Below are 22,388 nucleotides of genomic sequence, written 5' to 3'. Positions count from 1 at the left end.
GGACAAGTCGGGACATACTACAGGATGGTGCAACGACGAAAAAAAAAAAAACCTTAATTTAACAGCAGGAGCCCACATAATGATACGGAAAAGTTAGCGCCACTTGCGGTGGCCGGGAATCGTACCCGGATCAACTGCTTGGAAGGCAACTATGCTCAACAGTACAACACCACCGCACTGCCGCTGCTCGCAACGCCGCGCTGTGTCGGCTTCCCGCCCGCCGACGGCGGCCCACGGCTATAGGAGCTGCAGGCGCATTACGAGGTAGGAGGGTGCATCCACACGCATTCGGGCAGCGCCTCCAAGCACGCTACGTCTTTGGGCAAGACTCGTCGCCGCTGACGCAAGGTTACTCACACGATAGTGATGAACGGTCGTTTTAAGGCAGTGTAGTGGGGGACTTAGCGAGTTTAGCCCCTTTTTCGACGTCGCTGGGTGGCAATCCCAGTTTCCCTGCCGACAGCTGCTTGGAAAGCACGGGTAGCTTGTCGAGCATCTGTAGTTGAGTGGTTTGTGACTCAGTAGTGCAGTAGGCAGCGCCTAAGTCTCATAATCTTAAGGTATGCCGGCACGATTCCCGGTCGATGCATTATTTTGCTCTTGTGGCAACAATGCTGCCGCGCGGATTGCTCGCTTGAGATGGGTCAGCCTCAGGACCTTATAGCTGTATAGCTGCGGCTGCAGTTTAATCTAGAGAGTCGGGACAGCACGTGTAGCAAGACAACAGATTCTTCAGAAAGCGCAAACTGTCTATCTCTAATATGTGAGACTTACCGAGTTTCCTGCGAGGTCGTCTCCGGCGTGCCTCGGTAGCGCAGTAGGCAGCGCGTAAGTCTCATAATCTTAAGGTCGTGAGTTCGATCCTCACCCGGGGCATTCAATTTTCTGCACATCATGACTGCATTAAGGGCGTTGCTGTTGCTAGGAAACGAACTTAACTGTTGTCCGTTATCCACACGGAGTCCACGCCTCAGCGTCAAAATGTTTACTTCCAATTATGACGACGTAACAACTTTGATATTTCTCCTCCGTGTTACAAGCAAAATGCGATGCACACAGCAATGGACAGTCAATTTTGAACTGTGCGCCATGCCGGTCTGTAGGCGCGGATATGATCGCAAGCAGAGAACAGCACTGAGTCCAGATTCAGCACAAAATACAATAAGAGACGGAGTAAATCTCACCGCTGTAGAGCAAGTCCTGTGTGGTCTAGTGGCTAGGATACCTGGCTTTCACTCAACAGGTCCGGCTTCGATTCCCGGTACCGGAACGGAACTATTTGCGCACACAACGCTCCATGTTTTGGTCTTCGAACTGTCGTTGGTCGCCCTTCTTCCTTGGCTTCAACCGAACGCAATCGGGGAAAGCAGGCACGTGATGCAGTTACTGTCAGCACCGGAATAAAGGGAGAAGAGGCACTGGTCCGCTGTTGGGCTGCTACCAGCGTCAGTGAGTAGTCGGTGCAGTCGCCAGTAGCGCCAGAAGCCTACACACACCTTCCACTTAATCACGTTGCTTGAAACCGCTCCAACCACAACAAGCGAAAGCCCGGATAGCTCAGTCGGTAGAGCATTAGGCTTTTAACCTAAGGGTCCAGGGTTCGAGTCCCTGTCCGCGCGAAGATTTTAACGCTTCCATAATGGCTCGTCTCGTAGCGATAGTAGCCCTGTCGTAATCAGTGCACGGTTTTACGTTTCCTGTCGGCATTCTGCGCAGACGCAACCGGTCGGGTTTTTCACGATTCGAGGGGCACCTGTTGGACAAGCAGTCGTGGCCGAGTGGTTAAGGCGTCTGACTAGAAATCAGATTCCCTCTGGGAGCGTAGGTTCGAGTCCTACCGACTGCGTCCGATTTTTCTTTTCTTGTTTTGGAAGAAGAAGCAGAAAATATCGCGTTTTGGTACCTCGCCACACCTCACCTCTCACAGCCGTTTATAGTGCCTGTCCTTTAGATAAGGGCGATTTCCAAGCGTCAGCTTTCGCGTCAGCCGAGCAAAGTCGGGACAAGTCGGGACATACTACAGGATGGTGCAACGACGAAAAAAAAAAAACCTTAATTTAACAGCAGGAGCCCACATAATGATACGGAAAAGTTAGCGCCACTTGCGGTGGCCGGGAATCGTACCCGGATCAACTGCTTGGAAGGCAACTATGCTCAACAGTACAACACCACCGCACTGCCGCTGCTCGCAACGCCGCGCTGTGTCGGCTTCCCGCCCGCCGACGGCGGCCCACGGCTATAGGAGCTGCAGGCGCATTACGAGGTAGGAGGGTGCATCCACACGCATTCGGGCAGCGCCTCCAAGCACGCTACGTCTTTGGGCAAGACTCGTCGCCGCTGACGCAAGGTTACTCACACGATAGTGATGAACGGTCGTTTTAAGGCAGTGTAGTGGGGGACTTCGCGAGTTTAGCCCCTTTTTCGACGTCGCTGGGTGGCAATCCCAGTTTCCCTGCCGACAGCTGCTTGGAAAGCACGGGTAGCTTGTCGAGCATCTGTAGTTGAGTGGTTTGTGACTCAGTAGTGCAGTAGGCAGCGCCTAAGTCTCATAATCTTAAGGTATGCCGGCACGATTCCCGGTCGATGCATTATTTTGCTCTTGTGGCAACAATGCTGCCGCGCGGATTGCTCGCTTGAGATGGGTCAGCCTCAGGACCTTATAGCTGTATAGCTGCGGCTGCAGTTTAATCTAGAGAGTCGGGACAGCACGTGTAGCAAGACAACAGATTCTTCAGAAAGCGCAAACTGTCTATCTCTAATATGTGAGACTTACCAAGTTTCCTGCGAGGTCGTCTCCGGCGTGCCTCGGTAGCGCAGTAGGCAGCGCGTAAGTCTCATAATCTTAAGGTCGTGAGTTCGATCCTCACCCGGGGCATTCAATTTTCTGCACATCATGACTGCATTAAGGGCGTTGCTGTTGCTAGGAAACGAACTTAACTGTTGTCCGTTATCCACACGGAGTCCACGCCTCAGCGTCAAAATGTTTACTTCCAATTATGACGACGTAACAACTTTGATATTTCTCCTCCGTGTTACAAGCAAAATGCGATGCACACAGCAATGGACAGTCAATTTTGAACTGTGCGCCATGCCGGTCTGTAGGCGCGGATATGATCGCAAGCAGAGAACAGCACTGAGTCCAGATTCAGCACAAAATACAATAAGAGACGGAGTAAATCTCACCGCTGTAGAGCAAGTCCTGTGTGGTCTAGTGGCTAGGATACCTGGCTTTCACTCAACAGGTCCGGCTTCGATTCCCGGTACCGGAACGGAACTATTTGCGCACACAACGCTCCATGTTTTGGTCTTCGAACTGTCGTTGGTCGCCCTTCTTCCTTGGCTTCAACCGAACGCAATCGGGGAAAGCAGGCACGTGATGCAGTTACTGTCAGCACCGGAATAAAGGGAGAAGAGGCACTGGTCCGCTGTTGGGCTGCTACCAGCGTCAGTGAGTAGTCGGTGCAGTCGCCAGTAGCGCCAGAAGCCTACACACACCTTCCACTTAATCACGTTGCTTGAAACCGCTCCAACCACAACAAGCGAAAGCCCGGATAGCTCAGTCGGTAGAGCATTAGGCTTTTAACCTAAGGGTCCAGGGTTCGAGTCCCTGTCCGCGCGAAGATTTTAACGCTTCCATAATGGCTCGTCTCGTAGCGATAGTAGCCCTGTCGTAATCAGTGCACGGTTTTACGTTTCCTGTCGGCATTCTGCGCAGACGCAACCGGTCGGGTTTTTCACGATTCGAGGGGCACCTGTTGGACAAGCAGTCGTGGCCGAGTGGTTAAGGCGTCTGACTAGAAATCAGATTCCCTCTGGGAGCGTAGGTTCTAGTCCTACCGACTGCGTCCGATTTTTCTTTTCTTGTTTTGGAAGAAGAAGCAGAAAATATCGCGTTTTGGTACCTCGCCACACCTCACCTCTCACAGCCGTTTATAGTGCCTGTCCTTTAGATAAGGGCGATTTCCAAGCGTCAGCTTTCGCGTCAGCCGAGCAAAGTCGGGACAAGTCGGGACATACTACAGGATGGTGCAACGACGAAAAAAAAAAAACCTTAATTTAACAGCAGGAGCCCACATAATGATACGGAAAAGTTAGCGCCACTTGCGGTGGCCGGGAATCGTACCCGGATCAACTGCTTGGAAGGCAACTATGCTCAACAGTACAACACCACCGCACTGCCGCTGCTCGCAACGCCGCGCTGTGTCGGCTTCCCGCCCGCCGACGGCGGCCCACGGCTATAGGAGCTGCAGGCGCATTACGAGGTAGGAGGGTGCATCCACACGCATTCGGGCAGCGCCTCCAAGCACGCTACGTCTTTGGGCAAGACTCGTCGCCGCTGACGCAAGGTTACTCACACGATAGTGATGAACGGTCGTTTTAAGGCAGTGTAGTGGGGGACTTCGCGAGTTTAGCCCCTTTTTCGACGTCGCTGGGTGGCAATCCCAGTTTCCCTGCCGACAGCTGCTTGGAAAGCACGGGTAGCTTGTCGAGCATCTGTAGTTGAGTGGTTTGTGACTCAGTAGTGCAGTAGGCAGCGCCTAAGTCTCATAATCTTAAGGTATGCCGGCACGATTCCCGGTCGATGCATTATTTTGCTCTTGTGGCAACAATGCTGCCGCGCGGATTGCTCGCTTGAGATGGGTCAGCCTCAGGACCTTATAGCTGTATAGCTGCGGCTGCAGTTTAATCTAGAGAGTCGGGACAGCACGTGTAGCAAGACAACAGATTCTTCAGAAAGCGCAAACTGTCTATCTCTAATATGTGAGACTTACCGAGTTTCCTGCGAGGTCGTCTCCGGCGTGCCTCGGTAGCGCAGTAGGCAGCGCGTAAGTCTCATAATCTTAAGGTCGTGAGTTCGATCCTCACCCGGGGCATTCAATTTTCTGCACATCATGACTGCATTAAGGGCGTTGCTGTTGCTAGGAAACGAACTTAACTGTTGTCCGTTATCCACACGGAGTCCACGCCTCAGCGTCAAAATGTTTACTTCCAATTATGACGACGTAACAACTTTGATATTTCTCCTCCGTGTTACAAGCAAAATGCGATGCACACAGCAATGGACAGTCAATTTTGAACTGTGCGCCATGCCGGTCTGTAGGCGCGGATATGATCGCAAGCAGAGAACAGCACTGAGTCCAGATTCAGCACAAAATACAATAAGAGACGGAGTAAATCTCACCGCTGTAGAGCAAGTCCTGTGTGGTCTAGTGGCTAGGATACCTGGCTTTCACTCAACAGGTCCGGCTTCGATTCCCGGTACCGGAACGGAACTATTTGCGCACACAACGCTCCATGTTTTGGTCTTCGAACTGTCGTTGGTCGCCCTTCTTCCTTGGCTTCAACCGAACGCAATCGGGGAAAGCAGGCACGTGATGCAGTTACTGTCAGCACCGGAATAAAGGGAGAAGAGGCACTGGTCCGCTGTTGGGCTGCTACCAGCGTCAGTGAGTAGTCGGTGCAGTCGCCAGTAGCGCCAGAAGCCTACACACACCTTCCACTTAATCACGTTGCTTGAAACCGCTCCAACCACAACAAGCGAAAGCCCGGATAGCTCAGTCGGTAGAGCATTAGGCTTTTAACCTAAGGGTCCAGGGTTCGAGTCCCTGTCCGCGCGAAGATTTTAACGCTTCCATAATGGCTCGTCTCGTAGCGATAGTAGCCCTGTCGTAATCAGTGCACGGTTTTACGTTTCCTGTCGGCATTCTGCGCAGACGCAACCGGTCGGGTTTTTCACGATTCGAGGGGCACCTGTTGGACAAGCAGTCGTGGCCGAGTGGTTAAGGCGTCTGACTAGAAATCAGATTCCCTCTGGGAGCGTAGGTTCTAGTCCTACCGACTGCGTCCGATTTTTCTTTTCTTGTTTTGGAAGAAGAAGCAGAAAATATCGCGTTTTGGTACCTCGCCACACCTCACCTCTCACAGCCGTTTATAGTGCCTGTCCTTTAGATAAGGGCGATTTCCAAGCGTCAGCTTTCGCGTCAGCCGAGCAAAGTCGGGACAAGTCGGGACATACTACAGGATGGTGCAACGACGAAAAAAAAAAAACCTTAATTTAACAGCAGGAGCCCACATAATGATACGGAAAAGTTAGCGCCACTTGCGGTGGCCGGGAATCGTACCCGGATCAACTGCTTGGAAGGCAACTATGCTCAACAGTACAACACCACCGCACTGCCGCTGCTCGCAACGCCGCGCTGTGTCGGCTTCCCGCCCGCCGACGGCGGCCCACGGCTATAGGAGCTGCAGGCGCATTACGAGGTAGGAGGGTGCATCCACACGCATTCGGGCAGCGCCTCCAAGCACGCTACGTCTTTGGGCAAGACTCGTCGCCGCTGACGCAAGGTTACTCACACGATAGTGATGAACGGTCGTTTTAAGGCAGTGTAGTGGGGGACTTCGCGAGTTTAGCCCCTTTTTCGACGTCGCTGGGTGGCAATCCCAGTTTCCCTGCCGACAGCTGCTTGGAAAGCACGGGTAGCTTGTCGAGCATCTGTAGTTGAGTGGTTTGTGACTCAGTAGTGCAGTAGGCAGCGCCTAAGTCTCATAATCTTAAGGTATGCCGGCACGATTCCCGGTCGATGCATTATTTTGCTCTTGTGGCAACAATGCTGCCGCGCGGATTGCTCGCTTGAGATGGGTCAGCCTCAGGACCTTATAGCTGTATAGCTGCGGCTGCAGTTTAATCTAGAGAGTCGGGACAGCACGTGTAGCAAGACAACAGATTCTTCAGAAAGCGCAAACTGTCTATCTCTAATATGTGAGACTTACCGAGTTTCCTGCGAGGTCGTCTCCGGCGTGCCTCGGTAGCGCAGTAGGCAGCGCGTAAGTCTCATAATCTTAAGGTCGTGAGTTCGATCCTCACCCGGGGCATTCAATTTTCTGCACATCATGACTGCATTAAGGGCGTTGCTGTTGCTAGGAAACGAACTTAACTGTTGTCCGTTATCCACACGGAGTCCACGCCTCAGCGTCAAAATGTTTACTTCCAATTATGACGACGTAACAACTTTGATATTTCTCCTCCGTGTTACAAGCAAAATGCGATGCACACAGCAATGGACAGTCAATTTTGAACTGTGCGCCATGCCGGTCTGTAGGCGCGGATATGATCGCAAGCAGAGAACAGCACTGAGTCCAGATTCAGCACAAAATACAATAAGAGACGGAGTAAATCTCACCGCTGTAGAGCAAGTCCTGTGTGGTCTAGTGGCTAGGATACCTGGCTTTCACTCAACAGGTCCGGCTTCGATTCCCGGTACCGGAACGGAACTATTTGCGCACACAACGCTCCATGTTTTGGTCTTCGAACTGTCGTTGGTCGCCCTTCTTCCTTGGCTTCAACCGAACGCAATCGGGGAAAGCAGGCACGTGATGCAGTTACTGTCAGCACCGGAATAAAGGGAGAAGAGGCACTGGTCCGCTGTTGGGCTGCTACCAGCGTCAGTGAGTAGTCGGTGCAGTCGCCAGTAGCGCCAGAAGCCTACACACACCTTCCACTTAATCACGTTGCTTGAAACCGCTCCAACCACAACAAGCGAAAGCCCGGATAGCTCAGTCGGTAGAGCATTAGGCTTTTAACCTAAGGGTCCAGGGTTCGAGTCCCTGTCCGCGCGAAGATTTTAACGCTTCCATAATGGCTCGTCTCGTAGCGATAGTAGCCCTGTCGTAATCAGTGCACGGTTTTACGTTTCCTGTCGGCATTCTGCGCAGACGCAACCGGTCGGGTTTTTCACGATTCGAGGGGCACCTGTTGGACAAGCAGTCGTGGCCGAGTGGTTAAGGCGTCTGACTAGAAATCAGATTCCCTCTGGGAGCGTAGGTTCTAGTCCTACCGACTGCGTCCGATTTTTCTTTTCTTGTTTTGGAAGAAGAAGCAGAAAATATCGCGTTTTGGTACCTCGCCACACCTCACCTCTCACAGCCGTTTATAGTGCCTGTCCTTTAGATAAGGGCGATTTCCAAGCGTCAGCTTTCGCGTCAGCCGAGCAAAGTCGGGACAAGTCGGGACATACTACAGGATGGTGCAACGACGAAAAAAAAAAAACCTTAATTTAACAGCAGGAGCCCACATAATGATACGGAAAAGTTAGCGCCACTTGCGGTGGCCGGGAATCGTACCCGGATCAACTGCTTGGAAGGCAACTATGCTCAACAGTACAACACCACCGCACTGCCGCTGCTCGCAACGCCGCGCTGTGTCGGCTTCCCGCCCGCCGACGGCGGCCCACGGCTATAGGAGCTGCAGGCGCATTACGAGGTAGGAGGGTGCATCCACACGCATTCGGGCAGCGCCTCCAAGCACGCTACGTCTTTGGGCAAGACTCGTCGCCGCTGACGCAAGGTTACTCACACGATAGTGATGAACGGTCGTTTTAAGGCAGTGTAGTGGGGGACTTCGCGAGTTTAGCCCCTTTTTCGACGTCGCTGGGTGGCAATCCCAGTTTCCCTGCCGACAGCTGCTTGGAAAGCACGGGTAGCTTGTCGAGCATCTGTAGTTGAGTGGTTTGTGACTCAGTAGTGCAGTAGGCAGCGCCTAAGTCTCATAATCTTAAGGTATGCCGGCACGATTCCCGGTCGATGCATTATTTTGCTCTTGTGGCAACAATGCTGCCACGCGGATTGCTCGCTTGAGATGGGTCAGCCTCAGGACCTTATAGCTGTATAGCTGCGGCTGCAGTTTAATCTAGAGAGTCGGGACAGCACGTGTAGCAAGACAACAGATTCTTCAGAAAGCGCAAACTGTCTATCTCTAATATGTGAGACTTACCGAGTTTCCTGCGAGGTCGTCTCCGGCGTGCCTCGGTAGCGCAGTAGGCAGCGCGTAAGTCTCATAATCTTAAGGTCGTGAGTTCGATCCTCACCCGGGGCATTCAATTTTCTGCACATCATGACTGCATTAAGGGCGTTGCTGTTGCTAGGAAACGAACTTAACTGTTGTCCGTTATCCACACGGAGTCCACGCCTCAGCGTCAAAATGTTTACTTCCAATTATGACGACGTAACAACTTTGATATTTCTCCTCCGTGTTACAAGCAAAATGCGATGCACACAGCAATGGACAGTCAATTTTGAACTGTGCGCCATGCCGGTCTGTAGGCGCGGATATGATCGCAAGCAGAGAACAGCACTGAGTCCAGATTCAGCACAAAATACAATAAGAGACGGAGTAAATCTCACCGCTGTAGAGCAAGTCCTGTGTGGTCTAGTGGCTAGGATACCTGGCTTTCACTCAACAGGTCCGGCTTCGATTCCCGGTACCGGAACGGAACTATTTGCGCACACAACGCTCCATGTTTTGGTCTTCGAACTGTCGTTGGTCGCCCTTCTTCCTTGGCTTCAACCGAACGCAATCGGGGAAAGCAGGCACGTGATGCAGTTACTGTCAGCACCGGAATAAAGGGAGAAGAGGCACTGGTCCGCTGTTGGGCTGCTACCAGCGTCAGTGAGTAGTCGGTGCAGTCGCCAGTAGCGCCAGAAGCCTACACACACCTTCCACTTAATCACGTTGCTTGAAACCGCTCCAACCACAACAAGCGAAAGCCCGGATAGCTCAGTCGGTAGAGCATTAGGCTTTTAACCTAAGGGTCCAGGGTTCGAGTCCCTGTCCGCGCGAAGATTTTAACGCTTCCATAATGGCTCGTCTCGTAGCGATAGTAGCCCTGTCGTAATCAGTGCACGGTTTTACGTTTCCTGTCGGCATTCTGCGCAGACGCAACCGGTCGGGTTTTTCACGATTCGAGGGGCACCTGTTGGACAAGCAGTCGTGGCCGAGTGGTTAAGGCGTCTGACTAGAAATCAGATTCCCTCTGGGAGCGTAGGTTCGAGTCCTACCGACTGCGTCCGATTTTTCTTTTCTTGTTTTGGAAGAAGAAGCAGAAAATATCGCGTTTTGGTACCTCGCCACACCTCACCTCTCACAGCCGTTTATAGTGCCTGTCCTTTAGATAAGGGCGATTTCCAAGCGTCAGCTTTCGCGTCAGCCGAGCAAAGTCGGGACAAGTCGGGACATACTACAGGATGGTGCAACGACGAAAAAAAAAAAACCTTAATTTAACAGCAGGAGCCCACATAATGATACGGAAAAGTTAGCGCCACTTGCGGTGGCCGGGAATCGTACCCGGATCAACTGCTTGGAAGGCAACTATGCTCAACAGTACAACACCACCGCACTGCCGCTGCTCGCAACGCCGCGCTGTGTCGGCTTCCCGCCCGCCGACGGCGGCCCACGGCTATAGGAGCTGCAGGCGCATTACGAGGTAGGAGGGTGCATCCACACGCATTCGGGCAGCGCCTCCAAGCACGCTACGTCTTTGGGCAAGACTCGTCGCCGCTGACGCAAGGTTACTCACACGATAGTGATGAACGGTCGTTTTAAGGCAGTGTAGTGGGGGACTTCGCGAGTTTAGCCCCTTTTTCGACGTCGCTGGGTGGCAATCCCAGTTTCCCTGCCGACAGCTGCTTGGAAAGCACGGGTAGCTTGTCGAGCATCTGTAGTTGAGTGGTTTGTGACTCAGTAGTGCAGTAGGCAGCGCCTAAGTCTCATAATCTTAAGGTATGCCGGCACGATTCCCGGTCGATGCATTATTTTGCTCTTGTGGCAACAATGCTGCCGCGCGGATTGCTCGCTTGAGATGGGTCAGCCTCAGGACCTTATAGCTGTATAGCTGCGGCTGCAGTTTAATCTAGAGAGTCGGGACAGCACGTGTAGCAAGACAACAGATTCTTCAGAAAGCGCAAACTGTCTATCTCTAATATGTGAGACTTACCGAGTTTCCTGCGAGGTCGTCTCCGGCGTGCCTCGGTAGCGCAGTAGGCAGCGCGTAAGTCTCATAATCTTAAGGTCGTGAGTTCGATCCTCACCCGGGGCATTCAATTTTCTGCACATCATGACTGCATTAAGGGCGTTGCTGTTGCTAGGAAACGAACTTAACTGTTGTCCGTTATCCACACGGAGTCCACGCCTCAGCGTCAAAATGTTTACTTCCAATTATGACGACGTAACAACTTTGATATTTCTCCTCCGTGTTACAAGCAAAATGCGATGCACACAGCAATGGACAGTCAATTTTGAACTGTGCGCCATGCCGGTCTGTAGGCTCGGATATGATCGCAAGCAGAGAACAGCACTGAGTCCAGATTCAGCACAAAATACAATAAGAGACGGAGTAAATCTCACCGCTGTAGAGCAAGTCCTGTGTGGTCTAGTGGCTAGGATACCTGGCTTTCACTCAACAGGTCCGGCTTCGATTCCCGGTACCGGAACGGAACTATTTGCGCACACAACGCTCCATGTTTTGGTCTTCGAACTGTCGTTGGTCGCCCTTCTTCCTTGGCTTCAACCGAACGCAATCGGGGAAAGCAGGCACGTGATGCAGTTACTGTCAGCACCGGAATAAAGGGAGAAGAGGCACTGGTCCGCTGTTGGGCTGCTACCAGCGTCAGTGAGTAGTCGGTGCAGTCGCCAGTAGCGCCAGAAGCCTACACACACCTTCCACTTAATCACGTTGCTTGAAACCGCTCCAACCACAACAAGCGAAAGCCCGGATAGCTCAGTCGGTAGAGCATTAGGCTTTTAACCTAAGGGTCCAGGGTTCGAGTCCCTGTCCGCGCGAAGATTTTAACGCTTCCATAATGGCTCGTCTCGTAGCGATAGTAGCCCTGTCGTAATCAGTGCACGGTTTTACGTTTCCTGTCGGCATTCTGCGCAGACGCAACCGGTCGGGTTTTTCACGATTCGAGGGGCACCTGTTGGACAAGCAGTCGTGGCCGAGTGGTTAAGGCGTCTGACTAGAAATCAGATTCCCTCTGGGAGCGTAGGTTCGAGTCCTACCGACTGCGTCCGATTTTTCTTTTCTTGTTTTGGAAGAAGAAGCAGAAAATATCGCGTTTTGGTACCTCGCCACACCTCACCTCTCACAGCCGTTTATAGTGCCTGTCCTTTAGATAAGGGCGATTTCCAAGCGTCAGCTTTCGCGTCAGCCGAGCAAAGTCGGGACAAGTCGGGACATACTACAGGATGGTGCAACGACGAAAAAAAAAAAACCTTAATTTAACAGCAGGAGCCCACATAATGATACGGAAAAGTTAGCGCCACTTGCGGTGGCCGGGAATCGTACCCGGATCAACTGCTTGGAAGGCAACTATGCTCAACAGTACAACACCACCGCACTGCCGCTGCTCGCAACGCCGCGCTGTGTCGGCTTCCCGCCCGCCGACGGCGGCCCACGGCTATAGGAGCTGCAGGCGCATTACGAGGTAGGAGGGTGCATCCACACGCATTCGGGCAGCGCCTCCAAGCACGCTACGTCTTTGGGCAAGACTCGTCGCCGCTGACGCAAGGTTACTCACACGATAGTGATGAACGGTCGTTTTAAGGCAGTGTAGTGGGGGACTTCGCGAGTTTAGCCCCTTTTTCGACGTCGCTGGGTGGCAATCCCAGTTTCCCTGCCGACAGCTGCTTGGAAAGCACGGGTAGCTTGTCGAGCATCTGTAGTTGAGTGGTTTGTGACTCAGTAGTGCAGTAGGCAGCGCCTAAGTCTCATAATCTTAAGGTATGCCGGCACGATTCCCGGTCGATGCATTATTTTGCTCTTGTGGCAACAATGCTGCCGCGCGGATTGCTCGCTTGAGATGGGTCAGCCTCAGGACCTTATAGCTGTATAGCTGCGGCTGCAGTTTAATCTAGAGAGTCGGGACAGCACGTGTAGCAAGACAACAGATTCTTCAGAAAGCGCAAACTGTCTATCTCTAATATGTGAGACTTACCGAGTTTCCTGCGAGGTCGTCTCCGGCGTGGCTCGGTAGCGCAGTAGGCAGCGCGTAAGTGTCATAATCTTAAGGTCGTGAGTTCGATCCTCACCCGGGGCATTCAATTTTCTGCACATCATGACTGCATTAAGGGCGTTGCTGTTGCTAGGAAACGAACTTAACTGTTGTCCGTTATCCACACGGAGTCCACGCCTCAGCGTCAAAATGTTTACTTCCAATTATGACGACGTAACAACTTTGATATTTCTCCTCCGTGTTACAAGCAAAATGCGATGCACACAGCAATGGACAGTCAATTTTGAACTGTGCGCCATGCCGGTCTGTAGGCGCGGATATGATCGCAAGCAGAGAACAGCACTGAGTCCAGATTCAGCACAAAATACAATAAGAGACGGAGTAAATCTCACCGCTGTAGAGCAAGTCCTGTGTGGTCTAGTGGCTAGGATACCTGGCTTTCACTCAACAGGTCCGGCTTCGATTCCCGGTACCGGAACGGAACTATTTGCGCACACAACGCTCCATGTTTTGGTCTTCGAACTGTCGTTGGTCGCCCTTCTTCCTTGGCTTCAACCGAACGCAATCGGGGAAAGCAGGCACGTGATGCAGTTACTGTCAGCACCGGAATAAAGGGAGAAGAGGCACTGGTCCGCTGTTGGGCTGCTACCAGCGTCAGTGAGTAGTCGGTGCAGTCGCCAGTAGCGCCAGAAGCCTACACACACCTTCCACTTAATCACGTTGCTTGAAACCGCTCCAACCACAACAAGCGAAAGCCCGGATAGCTCAGTCGGTAGAGCATTAGGCTTTTAACCTAAGGGTCCAGGGTTCGAGTCCCTGTCCGCGCGAAGATTTTAACGCTTCCATAATGGCTCGTCTCGTAGCGATAGTAGCCCTGTCGTAATCAGTGCACGGTTTTACGTTTCCTGTCGGCATTCTGCGCAGACGCAACCGGTCGGGTTTTTCACGATTCGAGGGGCACCTGTTGGACAAGCAGTCGTGGCCGAGTGGTTAAGGCGTCTGACTAGAAATCAGATTCCCTCTGGGAGCGTAGGTTCGAGTCCTACCGACTGCGTCCGATTTTTCTTTTCTTGTTTTGGAAGAAGAAGCAGAAAATATCGCGTTTTGGTACCTCGCCACACCTCACCTCTCACAGCCGTTTATAGTGCCTGTCCTTTAGATAAGGGCGATTTCCAAGCGTCAGCTTTCGCGTCAGCCGAGCAAAGTCGGGACAAGTCGGGACATACTACAGGATGGTGCAACGACGAAAAAAAAAAACCTTAATTTAACAGCAGGAGCCCACATAATGATACGGAAAAGTTAGCGCCACTTGCGGTGGCCGGGAATCGTACCCGGATCAACTGCTTGGAAGGCAACTATGCTCAACAGTACAACACCACCGCACTGCCGCTGCTCGCAACGCCGCGCTGTGTCGGCTTCCCGCCCGCCGACGGCGGCCCACGGCTATAGGAGCTGCAGGCGCATTACGAGGTAGGAGGGTGCATCCACACGCATTCGGGCAGCGCCTCCAAGCACGCTACGTCTTTGGGCAAGACTCGTCGCCGCTGACGCAAGGTTACTCACACGATAGTGATGAACGGTCGTTTTAAGGCAGTGTAGTGGGGGACTTCGCGAGTTTAGCCCCTTTTTCGACGTCGCTGGGTGGCAATCCCAGTTTCCCTGCCGACAGCTGCTTGGAAAGCACGGGTAGCTTGTCGAGCATCTGTAGTTGAGTGGTTTGTGACTCAGTAGTGCAGTAGGCAGCGCCTAAGTCTCATAATCTTAAGGTATGCCGGCACGATTCCCGGTCGATGCATTATTTTGCTCTTGTGGCAACAATGCTGCCGCGCGGATTGCTCGCTTGAGATGGGTCAGCCTCAGGACCTTATAGCTGTATAGCTGCGGCTGCAGTTTAATCTAGAGAGTCGGGACAGCACGTGTAGCAAGACAACAGATTCTTCAGAAAGCGCAAACTGTCTATCTCTAATATGTGAGACTTACCGAGTTTCCTGCGAGGTCGTCTCCGGCGTGCCTCGGTAGCGCAGTAGGCAGCGCGTAAGTCTCATAATCTTAAGGTCGTGAGTTCGATCCTCACCCGGGGCATTCAATTTTCTGCACATCATGACTGCATTAAGGGCGTTGCTGTTGCTAGGAAACGAACTTAACTGTTGTCCGTTATCCACACGGAGTCCACGCCTCAGCGTCAAAATGTTTACTTCCAATTATGACGACGTAACAACTTTGATATTTCTCCTCCGTGTTACAAGCAAAATGCGATGCACACAGCAATGGACAGTCAATTTTGAACTGTGCGCCATGCCGGTCTGTAGGCGCGGATATGATCGCAAGCAGAGAACAGCACTGAGTCCAGATTCAGCACAAAATACAATAAGAGACGGAGTAAATCTCACCGCTGTAGAGCAAGTCCTGTGTGGTCTAGTGGCTAGGATACCTGGCTTTCACTCAACAGGTCCGGCTTCGATTCCCGGTACCGGAACGGAACTATTTGCGCACACAACGCTCCATGTTTTGGTCTTCGAACTGTCGTTGGTCGCCCTTCTTCCTTGGCTTCAACCGAACGCAATCGGGGAAAGCAGGCACGTGATGCAGTTACTGTCAGCACCGGAATAAAGGGAGAAGAGGCACTGGTCCGCTGTTGGGCTGCTACCAGCGTCAGTGAGTAGTCGGTGCAGTCGCCAGTAGCGCCAGAAGCCTACACACACCTTCCACTTAATCACGTTGCTTGAAACCGCTCCAACCACAACAAGCGAAAGCCCGGATAGCTCAGTCGGTAGAGCATTAGGCTTTTAACCTAAGGGTCCAGGGTTCGAGTCCCTGTCCGCGCGAAGATTTTAACGCTTCCATAATGGCTCGTCTCGTAGCGATAGTAGCCCTGTCGTAATCAGTGCACGGTTTTACGTTTCCTGTCGGCATTCTGCGCAGACGCAACCGGTCGGGTTTTTCACGATTCGAGGGGCACCTGTTGGACAAGCAGTCGTGGCCGAGTGGTTAAGGCGTCTGACTAGAAATCAGATTCCCTCTGGGAGCGTAGGTTCGAGTCCTACCGACTGCGTCCGATTTTTCTTTTCTTGTTTTGGAAGAAGAAGCAGAAAATATCGCGTTTTGGTACCTCGCCACACCTCACCTCTCACAGCCGTTTATAGTGCCTGTCCTTTAGATAAGGGCGATTTCCAAGCGTCAGCTTTCGCGTCAGCCGAGCAAAGTCGGGACAAGTCGGGACATACTACAGGATGGTGCAACGACGAAAAAAAAAAACCTTAATTTAACAGCAGGAGCCCACATAATGATACGGAAAAGTTAGCGCCACTTGCGGTGGCCGGGAATCGTACCCGGATCAACTGCTTGGAAGGCAACTATGCTCAACAGTACAACACCACCGCACTGCCGCTGCTCGCAACGCCGCGCTGTGTCGGCTTCCCGCCCGCCGACGGCGGCCCACGGCTATAGGAGCTGCAGGCGCATTACGAGGTAGGAGGGTGCATCCACACGCATTCGGGCAGCGCCTCCAAGCACGCTACGTCTTTGGGCAAGACTCGTCGCCGCTGACGCAAGGTTACTCACACGATAGTGATGAACGGTCGTTTTAAGGCAGTGTAGTGGGGGACTTCGCGAGTTTAGCCCCTTTTTCGACGTCGCTGGGTGGCAATCCCAGTTTCCCTGCCGACAGCTGCTTGGAAAGCACGGGTAGCTTGTCGAGCATCTGTAGTTGAGTGGTTTGTGACTCAGTAGTGCAGTAGGCAGCGCCTAAGTCTCATAATCTTAAGGTTTGCCGGCACGATTCCCGGTCGATGCATTATTTTGCTCTTGTGGCAACAATGCTGCCGCGCGGATTGCTCGCTTGAGATGGGTCAGCCTCAGGACCTTATAGCTGTATAGCTGCGGCTGCAGTTTAATCTAGAGAGTCGGGACAGCACGTGTAGCAAGACAACAGATTCTTCAGAAAGCGCAAACTGTCTATCTCTAATATGTGAGACTTACCGAGTTTCCTGCGAGGTCGTCTCCGGCGTGGCTCGGTAGCGCAGTAGGCAGCGCGTAAGTCTCATAATCTTAAGGTCGTGAGTTCGATCCTCACCCGGGGCATTCAATTTTCTGCACATCATGACTGCATTAAGGGCGTTGCTGTTGCTAGGAAACGAACTTAACTGTTGTCCGTTATCCACACGGAGTCCACGCCTCAGCGTCAAAATGTTTACTTCCAATTATGACGACGTAACAACTTTGATATTTCTCCTCCGTGTTACAAGCAAAATGCGATGCACACAGCAATGGACAGTCAATTTTGAACTGTGCGCCATGCCGGTCTGTAGGCGCGGATATGATCGCAAGCAGAGAACAGCACTGAGTCCAGATTCAGCACAAAATACAATAAGAGACGGAGTAAATCTCACCGCTGTAGAGCAAGTCCTGTGTGGTCTAGTGGCTAGGATACCTGGCTTTCACTCAACAGGTCCGGCTTCGATTCCCGGTACCGGAACGGAACTATTTGCGCACACAACGCTCCATGTTTTGGTCTTCGAACTGTCGTTGGTCGCCCTTCTTCCTTGGCTTCAACCGAACGCAATCGGGGAAAGCAGGCACGTGATGCAGTTACTGTCAGCACCGGAATAAAGGGAGAAGAGGCACTGGTCCGCTGTTGGGCTGCTACCAGCGTCAGTGAGTAGTCGGTGCAGTCGCCAGTAGCGCCAGAAGCCTACACACACCTTCCACTTAATCACGTTGCTTGAAACCGCTCCAACCACAACAAGCGAAAGCCCGGATAGCTCAGTCGGTAGAGCATTAGGCTTTTAACCTAAGGGTCCAGGGTTCGAGTCCCTGTCCGCGCGAAGATTTTAACGCTTCCATAATGGCTCGTCTCGTAGCGATAGTAGCCCTGTCGTAATCAGTGCACGGTTTTACGTTTCCTGTCGGCATTCTGCGCAGACGCAACCGGTCGGGTTTTTCACGATTCGAGGGGCACCTGTTGGACAAGCAGTCGTGGCCGAGTGGTTAAGGCGTCTGACTAGAAATCAGATTCCCTCTGGGAGCGTAGGTTCGAGTCCTACCGACTGCGTCCGATTTTTCTTTTCTTGTTTTGGAAGAAGAAGCAGAAAATATCGCGTTTTGGTACCTCGCCACACCTCACCTCTCACAGCCGTTTATAGTGCCTGTCCTTTAGATAAGGGCGATTTCCAAGCGTCAGCTTTCGCGTCAGCCGAGCAAAGTCGGGACAAGTCGGGACATACTACAGGATGGTGCAACGACGAAAAAAAAAAAACCTTAATTTAACAGCAGGAGCCCACATAATGATACGGAAAAGTTAGCGCCACTTGCGGTGGCCGGGAATCGTACCCGGATCAACTGCTTGGAAGGCAACTATGCTCAACAGTACAACACCACCGCACTGCCGCTGCTCGCAACGCCGCGCTGTGTCGGCTTCCCGCCCGCCGACGGCGGCCCACGGCTATAGGAGCTGCAGGCGCATTACGAGGTAGGAGGGTGCATCCACACGCATTCGGGCAGCGCCTCCAAGCACGCTACGTCTTTGGGCAAGACTCGTCGCCGCTGACGCAAGGTTACTCACACGATAGTGATGAACGGTCGTTTTAAGGCAGTGTAGTGGGGGACTTCGCGAGTTTAGCCCCTTTTTCGACGTCGCTGGGTGGCAATCCCAGTTTCCCTGCCGACAGCTGCTTGGAAAGCACGGGTAGCTTGTCGAGCATCTGTAGTTGAGTGGTTTGTGACTCAGTAGTGCAGTAGGCAGCGCCTAAGTCTCATAATCTTAAGGTATGCCGGCACGATTCCCGGTCGATGCATTATTTTGCTCTTGTGGCAACAATGCTGCCGCGCGGATTGCTCGCTTGAGATGGGTCAGCCTCAGGACCTTATAGCTGTATAGCTGCGGCTGCAGTTTAATCTAGAGAGTCGGGACAGCACGTGTAGCAAGACAACAGATTCTTCAGAAAGCGCAAACTGTCTATCTCTAATATGTGAGACTTACCGAGTTTCCTGCGAGGTCGTCTCCGGCGTGGCTCGGTAGCGCAGTAGGCAGCGCGTAAGTCTCATAATCTTAAGGTCGTGAGTTCGATCCTCACCCGGGGCATTCAATTTTCTGCACATCATGACTGCATTAAGGGCGTTGCTGTTGCTAGGAAACGAACTTAACTGTTGTCCGTTATCCACACGGAGTCCACGCCTCAGCGTCAAAATGTTTACTTCCAATTATGACGACGTAACAACTTTGATATTTCTCCTCCGTGTTACAAGCAAAATGCGATGCACACAGCAATGGACAGTCAATTTTGAACTGTGCGCCATGCCGGTCTGTAGGCGCGGATATGATCGCAAGCAGAGAACAGCACTGAGTCCAGATTCAGCACAAAATACAATAAGAGACGGAGTAAATCTCACCGCTGTAGAGCAAGTCCTGTGTGGTCTAGTGGCTAGGATACCTGGCTTTCACTCAACAGGTCCGGCTTCGATTCCCGGTACCGGAACGGAACTATTTGCGCACACAACGCTCCATGTTTTGGTCTTCGAACTGTCGTTGGTCGCCCTTCTTCCTTGGCTTCAACCGAACGCAATCGGGGAAAGCAGGCACGTGATGCAGTTACTGTCAGCACCGGAATAAAGGGAGAAGAGGCACTGGTCCGCTGTTGGGCTGCTACCAGCGTCAGTGAGTAGTCGGTGCAGTCGCCAGTAGCGCCAGAAGCCTACACACACCTTCCACTTAATCACGTTGCTTGAAACCGCTCCAACCACAACAAGCGAAAGCCCGGATAGCTCAGTCGGTAGAGCATTAGGCTTTTAACCTAAGGGTCCAGGGTTCGAGTCCCTGTCCGCGCGAAGATTTTAACGCTTCCATAATGGCTCGTCTCGTAGCGATAGTAGCCCTGTCGTAATCAGTGCACGGTTTTACGTTTCCTGTCGGCATTCTGCGCAGACGCAACCGGTCGGGTTTTTCACGATTCGAGGGGCACCTGTTGGACAAGCAGTCGTGGCCGAGTGGTTAAGGCGTCTGACTAGAAATCAGATTCCCTCTGGGAGCGTAGGTTCGAGTCCTACCGACTGCGTCCGATTTTTCTTTTCTTGTTTTGGAAGAAGAAGCAGAAAATATCGCGTTTTGGTACCTCGCCACACCTCACCTCTCACAGCCGTTTATAGTGCCTGTCCTTTAGATAAGGGCGATTTCCAAGCGTCAGCTTTCGCGTCAGCCGAGCAAAGTCGGGACAAGTCGGGACATACTACAGGATGGTGCAACGACGAAAAAAAAAAAACCTTAATTTAACAGCAGGAGCCCACATAATGATACGGAAAAGTTAGCGCCACTTGCGGTGGCCGGGAATCGTACCCGGATCAACTGCTTGGAAGGCAACTATGCTCAACAGTACAACACCACCGCACTGCCGCTGCTCGCAACGCCGCGCTGTGTCGGCTTCCCGCCCGCCGACGGCGGCCCACGGCTATAGGAGCTGCAGGCGCATTACGAGGTAGGAGGGTGCATCCACACGCATTCGGGCAGCGCCTCCAAGCACGCTACGTCTTTGGGCAAGACTCGTCGCCGCTGACGCAAGGTTACTCACACGATAGTGATGAACGGTCGTTTTAAGGCAGTGTAGTGGGGGACTTCGCGAGTTTAGCCCCTTTTTCGACGTCGCTGGGTGGCAATCCCAGTTTCCCTGCCGACAGCTGCTTGGAAAGCACGGGTAGCTTGTCGAGCATCTGTAGTTGAGTGGTTTGTGACTCAGTAGTGCAGTAGGCAGCGCCTAAGTCTCATAATCTTAAGGTATGCCGGCACGATTCCCGGTCGATGCATTATTTTGCTCTTGTGGCAACAATGCTGCCGCGCGGATTGCTCGCTTGAGATGGGTCAGCCTCAGGACCTTATAGCTGTATAGCTGCGGCTGCAGTTTAATCTAGAGAGTCGGGACAGCACGTGTAGCAAGACAACAGATTCTTCAGAAAGCGCAAACTGTCTATCTCTAATATGTGAGACTTACCGAGTTTCCTGCGAGGTCGTCTCCGGCGTGGCTCGGTAGCGCAGTAGGCAGCGCGTAAGTCTCATAATCTTAAGGTCGTGAGTTCGATCCTCACCCGGGGCATTCAATTTTCTGCACATCATGACTGCATTAAGGGCGTTGCTGTTGCTAGGAAACGAACTTAACTGTTGTCCGTTATCCACACGGAGTCCACGCCTCAGCGTCAAAATGTTTACTTCCAATTATGACGACGTAACAACTTTGATATTTCTCCTCCGTGTTACAAGCAAAATGCGATGCACACAGCAATGGACAGTCAATTTTGAACTGTGCGCCATGCCGGTCTGTAGGCGCGGATATGATCGCAAGCAGAGAACAGCACTGAGTCCAGATTCAGCACAAAATACAATAAGAGACGGAGTAAATCTCACCGCTGTAGAGCAAGTCCTGTGTGGTCTAGTGGCTAGGATACCTGGCTTTCACTCAACAGGTCCGGCTTCGATTCCCGGTACCGGAACGGAACTATTTGCGCACACAACGCTCCATGTTTTGGTCTTCGAACTGTCGTTGGTCGCCCTTCTTCCTTGGCTTCAACCGAACGCAATCGGGGAAAGCAGGCACGTGATGCAGTTACTGTCAGCACCGGAATAAAGGGAGAAGAGGCACTGGTCCGCTGTTGGGCTGCTACCAGCGTCAGTGAGTAGTCGGTGCAGTCGCCAGTAGCGCCAGAAGCCTACACACACCTTCCACTTAATCACGTTGCTTGAAACCGCTCCAACCACAACAAGCGAAAGCCCGGATAGCTCAGTCGGTAGAGCATTAGGCTTTTAACCTAAGGGTCCAGGGTTCGAGTCCCTGTCCGCGCGAAGATTTTAACGCTTCCATAATGGCTCGTCTCGTAGCGATAGTAGCCCTGTCGTAATCAGTGCACGGTTTTACGTTTCCTGTCGGCATTCTGCGCAGACGCAACCGGTCGGGTTTTTCACGATTCGAGGGGCACCTGTTGGACAAGCAGTCGTGGCCGAGTGGTTAAGGCGTCTGACTAGAAATCAGATTCCCTCTGGGAGCGTAGGTTCGAGTCCTACCGACTGCGTCCGATTTTTCTTTTCTTGTTTTGGAAGAAGAAGCAGAAAATATCGCGTTTTGGTACCTCGCCACACCTCACCTCTCACAGCCGTTTATAGTGCCTGTCCTTTAGATAAGGGCGATTTCCAAGCGTCAGCTTTCGCGTCAGCCGAGCAAAGTCGGGACAAGTCGGGACATACTACAGGATGGTGCAACGACGAAAAAAAAAAAAAACCTTAATTTAACAGCAGGAGCCCACATAATGATACGGAAAAGTTAGCGCCACTTGCGGTGGCCGGGAATCGTACCCGGATCAACTGCTTGGAAGGCAACTATGCTCAACAGTACAACACCACCGCACTGCCGCTGCTCGCAACGCCGCGCTGTGTCGGCTTCCCGCCCGCCGACGGCGGCCCACGGCTATAGGAGCTGCAGGCGCATTACGAGGTAGGAGGGTGCATCCACACGCATTCGGGCAGCGCCTCCAAGCACGCTACGTCTTTGGGCAAGACTCGTCGCCGCTGACGCAAGGTTACTCACACGATAGTGATGAACGGTCGTTTTAAGGCAGTGTAGTGGGGG

At 52.5% G+C, this 22,388-nt stretch overlaps 33 non-coding genes across 33 annotated transcripts; all 33 read left to right on the top strand.

Moving 5' to 3' along the window:
• Window positions 1-803: 803 nt before the first annotated feature.
• Trnam-cau (transfer RNA methionine (anticodon CAU)) lies at window positions 804-876 on the top strand. The gene has a single exon. It is a non-coding gene; the product is annotated as a tRNA-Met (tRNA).
• A 670-nt stretch (window positions 877-1,546) lies between these two features.
• On the top strand, window positions 1,547-1,619 carry Trnak-uuu (transfer RNA lysine (anticodon UUU)). The gene has a single exon. It is a non-coding gene; the product is annotated as a tRNA-Lys (tRNA).
• A 145-nt stretch (window positions 1,620-1,764) lies between these two features.
• Window positions 1,765-1,846, top strand: Trnas-aga (transfer RNA serine (anticodon AGA)). The gene has a single exon. It is a non-coding gene; the product is annotated as a tRNA-Ser (tRNA).
• A 956-nt stretch (window positions 1,847-2,802) lies between these two features.
• On the top strand, window positions 2,803-2,875 carry Trnam-cau (transfer RNA methionine (anticodon CAU)). Its single transcript has one exon. It is a non-coding gene; the product is annotated as a tRNA-Met (tRNA).
• A 670-nt stretch (window positions 2,876-3,545) lies between these two features.
• On the top strand, window positions 3,546-3,618 carry Trnak-uuu (transfer RNA lysine (anticodon UUU)). The gene has a single exon. It is a non-coding gene; the product is annotated as a tRNA-Lys (tRNA).
• A 145-nt stretch (window positions 3,619-3,763) lies between these two features.
• On the top strand, window positions 3,764-3,845 carry Trnas-aga (transfer RNA serine (anticodon AGA)). Its single transcript has one exon. It is a non-coding gene; the product is annotated as a tRNA-Ser (tRNA).
• A 956-nt stretch (window positions 3,846-4,801) lies between these two features.
• On the top strand, window positions 4,802-4,874 carry Trnam-cau (transfer RNA methionine (anticodon CAU)). The gene has a single exon. It is a non-coding gene; the product is annotated as a tRNA-Met (tRNA).
• Window positions 4,875-5,544: 670 nt separating this feature from the next.
• Window positions 5,545-5,617, top strand: Trnak-uuu (transfer RNA lysine (anticodon UUU)). Its single transcript has one exon. It is a non-coding gene; the product is annotated as a tRNA-Lys (tRNA).
• Window positions 5,618-5,762: 145 nt separating this feature from the next.
• Window positions 5,763-5,844, top strand: Trnas-aga (transfer RNA serine (anticodon AGA)). The gene has a single exon. It is a non-coding gene; the product is annotated as a tRNA-Ser (tRNA).
• Window positions 5,845-6,800: 956 nt separating this feature from the next.
• Window positions 6,801-6,873, top strand: Trnam-cau (transfer RNA methionine (anticodon CAU)). Its single transcript has one exon. It is a non-coding gene; the product is annotated as a tRNA-Met (tRNA).
• Window positions 6,874-7,543: 670 nt separating this feature from the next.
• Trnak-uuu (transfer RNA lysine (anticodon UUU)) lies at window positions 7,544-7,616 on the top strand. The gene has a single exon. It is a non-coding gene; the product is annotated as a tRNA-Lys (tRNA).
• Window positions 7,617-7,761: 145 nt separating this feature from the next.
• Window positions 7,762-7,843, top strand: Trnas-aga (transfer RNA serine (anticodon AGA)). The gene has a single exon. It is a non-coding gene; the product is annotated as a tRNA-Ser (tRNA).
• A 956-nt stretch (window positions 7,844-8,799) lies between these two features.
• Window positions 8,800-8,872, top strand: Trnam-cau (transfer RNA methionine (anticodon CAU)). Its single transcript has one exon. It is a non-coding gene; the product is annotated as a tRNA-Met (tRNA).
• A 670-nt stretch (window positions 8,873-9,542) lies between these two features.
• Window positions 9,543-9,615, top strand: Trnak-uuu (transfer RNA lysine (anticodon UUU)). The gene has a single exon. It is a non-coding gene; the product is annotated as a tRNA-Lys (tRNA).
• Window positions 9,616-9,760: 145 nt separating this feature from the next.
• Window positions 9,761-9,842, top strand: Trnas-aga (transfer RNA serine (anticodon AGA)). Its single transcript has one exon. It is a non-coding gene; the product is annotated as a tRNA-Ser (tRNA).
• Window positions 9,843-10,798: 956 nt separating this feature from the next.
• Window positions 10,799-10,871, top strand: Trnam-cau (transfer RNA methionine (anticodon CAU)). Its single transcript has one exon. It is a non-coding gene; the product is annotated as a tRNA-Met (tRNA).
• A 670-nt stretch (window positions 10,872-11,541) lies between these two features.
• Window positions 11,542-11,614, top strand: Trnak-uuu (transfer RNA lysine (anticodon UUU)). Its single transcript has one exon. It is a non-coding gene; the product is annotated as a tRNA-Lys (tRNA).
• Window positions 11,615-11,759: 145 nt separating this feature from the next.
• Window positions 11,760-11,841, top strand: Trnas-aga (transfer RNA serine (anticodon AGA)). The gene has a single exon. It is a non-coding gene; the product is annotated as a tRNA-Ser (tRNA).
• A 956-nt stretch (window positions 11,842-12,797) lies between these two features.
• Trnam-cau (transfer RNA methionine (anticodon CAU)) lies at window positions 12,798-12,870 on the top strand. Its single transcript has one exon. It is a non-coding gene; the product is annotated as a tRNA-Met (tRNA).
• A 670-nt stretch (window positions 12,871-13,540) lies between these two features.
• Trnak-uuu (transfer RNA lysine (anticodon UUU)) lies at window positions 13,541-13,613 on the top strand. The gene has a single exon. It is a non-coding gene; the product is annotated as a tRNA-Lys (tRNA).
• A 145-nt stretch (window positions 13,614-13,758) lies between these two features.
• Window positions 13,759-13,840, top strand: Trnas-aga (transfer RNA serine (anticodon AGA)). Its single transcript has one exon. It is a non-coding gene; the product is annotated as a tRNA-Ser (tRNA).
• Window positions 13,841-14,795: 955 nt separating this feature from the next.
• On the top strand, window positions 14,796-14,868 carry Trnam-cau (transfer RNA methionine (anticodon CAU)). The gene has a single exon. It is a non-coding gene; the product is annotated as a tRNA-Met (tRNA).
• A 670-nt stretch (window positions 14,869-15,538) lies between these two features.
• Window positions 15,539-15,611, top strand: Trnak-uuu (transfer RNA lysine (anticodon UUU)). The gene has a single exon. It is a non-coding gene; the product is annotated as a tRNA-Lys (tRNA).
• A 145-nt stretch (window positions 15,612-15,756) lies between these two features.
• Trnas-aga (transfer RNA serine (anticodon AGA)) lies at window positions 15,757-15,838 on the top strand. The gene has a single exon. It is a non-coding gene; the product is annotated as a tRNA-Ser (tRNA).
• A 955-nt stretch (window positions 15,839-16,793) lies between these two features.
• On the top strand, window positions 16,794-16,866 carry Trnam-cau (transfer RNA methionine (anticodon CAU)). The gene has a single exon. It is a non-coding gene; the product is annotated as a tRNA-Met (tRNA).
• A 670-nt stretch (window positions 16,867-17,536) lies between these two features.
• Trnak-uuu (transfer RNA lysine (anticodon UUU)) lies at window positions 17,537-17,609 on the top strand. Its single transcript has one exon. It is a non-coding gene; the product is annotated as a tRNA-Lys (tRNA).
• A 145-nt stretch (window positions 17,610-17,754) lies between these two features.
• Window positions 17,755-17,836, top strand: Trnas-aga (transfer RNA serine (anticodon AGA)). The gene has a single exon. It is a non-coding gene; the product is annotated as a tRNA-Ser (tRNA).
• A 956-nt stretch (window positions 17,837-18,792) lies between these two features.
• Trnam-cau (transfer RNA methionine (anticodon CAU)) lies at window positions 18,793-18,865 on the top strand. The gene has a single exon. It is a non-coding gene; the product is annotated as a tRNA-Met (tRNA).
• A 670-nt stretch (window positions 18,866-19,535) lies between these two features.
• Window positions 19,536-19,608, top strand: Trnak-uuu (transfer RNA lysine (anticodon UUU)). Its single transcript has one exon. It is a non-coding gene; the product is annotated as a tRNA-Lys (tRNA).
• A 145-nt stretch (window positions 19,609-19,753) lies between these two features.
• Trnas-aga (transfer RNA serine (anticodon AGA)) lies at window positions 19,754-19,835 on the top strand. The gene has a single exon. It is a non-coding gene; the product is annotated as a tRNA-Ser (tRNA).
• A 956-nt stretch (window positions 19,836-20,791) lies between these two features.
• Trnam-cau (transfer RNA methionine (anticodon CAU)) lies at window positions 20,792-20,864 on the top strand. Its single transcript has one exon. It is a non-coding gene; the product is annotated as a tRNA-Met (tRNA).
• Window positions 20,865-21,534: 670 nt separating this feature from the next.
• Trnak-uuu (transfer RNA lysine (anticodon UUU)) lies at window positions 21,535-21,607 on the top strand. The gene has a single exon. It is a non-coding gene; the product is annotated as a tRNA-Lys (tRNA).
• Window positions 21,608-21,752: 145 nt separating this feature from the next.
• Trnas-aga (transfer RNA serine (anticodon AGA)) lies at window positions 21,753-21,834 on the top strand. The gene has a single exon. It is a non-coding gene; the product is annotated as a tRNA-Ser (tRNA).
• The last annotated feature ends 554 nt before the right edge of the window (window positions 21,835-22,388 follow it).

The sequence above is a fragment of the Schistocerca gregaria genome, chromosome 3, assembly GCF_023897955.1.
Source record: "Schistocerca gregaria isolate iqSchGreg1 chromosome 3, iqSchGreg1.2, whole genome shotgun sequence".
Taxonomy (NCBI): domain Eukaryota; kingdom Metazoa; phylum Arthropoda; class Insecta; order Orthoptera; family Acrididae; genus Schistocerca; species Schistocerca gregaria.
Note: the sequence above shows the minus strand (reverse complement) of the source record. Positions and strands in the feature narration are given on the sequence as shown.